The sequence below is a fragment of the Eptatretus burgeri genome, chromosome 2 (genome assembly GCF_056783735.1).
Source record: "Eptatretus burgeri isolate ZD-2024b chromosome 2, Ebu_testis_v1, whole genome shotgun sequence".
Taxonomy (NCBI): Eukaryota; Metazoa; Chordata; class Myxini; order Myxiniformes; family Myxinidae; genus Eptatretus; species Eptatretus burgeri.
In genome coordinates this window covers 105,495,916-105,498,839 of record NC_140962.1, presented here as the reverse complement: position 1 = coordinate 105,498,839, position 2,924 = coordinate 105,495,916, and the positions used below count along the sequence as shown (strand labels likewise).

Sequence of the window (2,924 nt, the reverse complement as noted above, 5' to 3'; positions counted from 1 at the left end):
GGAAAGCCAATGTGCTCGAGTGGTCTGCCATTGTCAATGAGATGTACACAACTTAGGTTGGAAATTGAAAGCACATATTGTGAATTACAATGCACATTCATGAAGTTGAATGCCCAAATACCAACAGCTGCTGACTTGAGTAAAATTGAATGCAGTTCATGTGACTATGAAATTGACTGCTGGTTTAGGAATTCAAATGCTGAGAAAATAGAATTGAACAGCCGTTTTAGATATTTGAATGATCACATCGAGGAGCATTCGATTTCAAATGAAACTGAATGATCAGTCAAATGAAATGCCAAAAGATGAAAATGGCCGGGAAACCCTATATTAGATACGTTGTTGTAAATGTTATGCATACCAGTATTTCCTTCCCACTGTACCCTTGCAGTTCCCCACAATTACGTATAAAATTTGTGACAGTTAATGAATAATAAATGTGCGTAAACTTTTATTTGATTATGAAACCTGTAAATGAGTTTTTGTCTGTAAATGCATCCTCCACTGCGTTCAGTTCAAATGGTCGAGGGTGTTCGAAATGCGAAGTGTGCAGTCATCAAACTCGTACAACAGCTTTCCGAGGCGCATGAGGTTGCCGGCACGGTCAGTGGAAGTCTTTCTGCCGTTTTGTCAAAAGGCAGAGACATAGTCGATTCCTGGGTGCGATAGCGCGGCGTTGCCTCTGCCCTTTCTGGCAAAAGAAGCTGGAATCAAAACATGCTCTTTGCAGCGAGGAGACGGCTGGCCGGGGTGAAAGCTTTGTAGCTGTGCCAAATCTGATCAGAGAGGCAGGGTTCTGCAACCACCATGGTGGTAGGAGCGATCATGGAATGCAAAGCCAAACTTGCAAACCTTTTATTATTTTGAGATCTCAATTCGTGGAAACACCATGACGTGTTCCACATAAACTTCAACTTTATTGGAGGTTTCCTCTTTGTTTTGTCCTGCGCAGCCATCCTTGGTTATGGGACACGAGCTCCTTGAGATAGATTAAACCTAAGAAGGTTGCTTGGGTCAAAGATAGATCTTTCTTCCTCAAGTAAAAGCCAATTTGTCATGTCCTTGTTGTCCCCGGTGGAGAAAAAAAAAGCCACACAATTGAGAGGAAAGACATGTGGGATTAGGGGAAGAGAATGCTAATGCTCAATGGCAAGGTTGGACGTCCAACAACTCTAATCAGCATCAGATGATAGCAATGAGATCTAACACTTTGACAAATTACATGAGTTATCTGTCTGACTGCTCAAGTTAAATGTATTGGACGAGATCATAATCTTGAAGGTCACCTCTTCGCAGTAATTTTTATGAACTTCCATTTACACACACGGAGGTGTGCGCCAATGCGCTACAGATGTGACGAGTGTGCCAGCACATAGACCTGTGAATCTACACACACACTGCCATACTTGTCTCTACAACATCACCATCCCTGTTATGAGATCACAAACACATGGATTACAGTTGGAGTGGAATGAAAGGATTGGCATACTGGCAGAAATAGTCATGTAAAAGTACACGATATATGCTATACTATAAATTTTCGAGATAAGTAAAAAATATACCAGGAACTGGCAGGATAGCTTTGAAGCATGCACACTGAACATTGATCTGTCCAAGCCTGGTTCAAATCTTGACCAAGCTAAAAACCATCACCTTGGTGGTTTGTGATACATCAGTAGGTATGCCGTACATCAATTGGAAGGATGTTAAGCTGTGTGTTCAGTCTGCCACCACTGGTCATTGGCGGACTTTAAATATCCAACTGTGTCCTTTACAAAAAAAATCAGCAAATTATCGCCGGCACCCTGCCGAAATTCCAAAATTCCTGTCCTGACTTTGAGGAAAACGACAGCAAACCACCCAGCATAACAATGGATGGAATCAAAAGAAAGTTGATTGAGGTATGCTAACAGGCATAGGAAACGAGCAGCCGAAGTTTCCAGGCGTTAACGCTTCGTTGGAGCCAAAAACGTCGGGTTCTCCTCTCTTCCCACAACGGTTAGCATACCATAAACACCCTACTGTTGATTTCATGCATTAGTATACCTGTCCACCGAGGCAGTTAGACACGAGCCTTCGCCAGCAAGACAGTTCCTTCACCCAGAATAACCCTCACCAGGAGACTCGTTCAGCAGCACTGAAACTCTGTGAAGAGCATATCAAAGAGCATATGGATGATTCAGCAATCCAAATCAAATAATTTACATACTTCATCTCACCCCGTTGGTTCACCCATCCGTAATTCACCTGCACCCCCACAACACTTAAATGTTCGAGTGTGAAGCTTCTATCATTTAACGTTTAAAGATGACTTTGGCATCTGAATAAAGAAATATTTAATGAACATCACTGTGAAGAGAAGCGTGGCTCTTGCCCATGCCTCAGCTTGCTTTTCCCATGCCTGTCCCATTTCGAGTGATAGAAATCTTGGCAGAAGCACGTCGGCACCACATGCCGTCTGGGAGCCCAAATCGTCCACTAAAGAGTGCCGCCGACGTGCTGACGAAAGCATTTCAGGCGCCTTGTGGCAGTTGCAAACAAGTGAATTAGCTCGGTCTTATTCCATGGTATGACATGTGTGCGCGTGTGCGTGTGCGTGTGGTGCTGGAGACCATTTCTACATTCGTCAAACATTTCCCTTAAGAAATATGAAAATTACCAGAGGAATGGATGCTGCATGGTGGACACCACGTCAGTCAGCTCTAAAACCATGCAGTTCAATGGATGAGTTTTTCATGTTCAATGCATGATGTCCATTTTCATGACATGATATTTGTATTGTATGATTTTTTTTTTTGTAGTGCACGAGTTTATATTGGATGATTTTCATGTTCACTGCAGAATGTTCATATTGCATCATGTTTGAGTGCCATGATGTATGTATTGTATGTTTGTGTTGCAAGATGTCCACATTGCATGATGTT

General features: G+C 42.6%; 1 long non-coding RNA gene across 1 annotated transcript in view; it reads right to left on the bottom strand.

The window, feature by feature from the left end:
- The window catches only part of LOC147032736 (uncharacterized), a 106,514-nt gene extending 103,931 nt beyond the window's left edge, over nucleotides 1-2,583 (bottom strand). Inside the window, exons 1-2 of the long non-coding RNA XR_015055339.1 lie at nucleotides 2,248-2,583; nucleotides 2,047-2,145 (exon numbers count right to left, since the gene is read on the bottom strand). This is a non-coding gene — a long non-coding RNA (uncharacterized LOC147032736). The remainder of the gene's footprint in view (nucleotides 1-2,046; nucleotides 2,146-2,247) is intronic.
- Nucleotides 2,584-2,924: the final 341 nt, after the last annotated feature.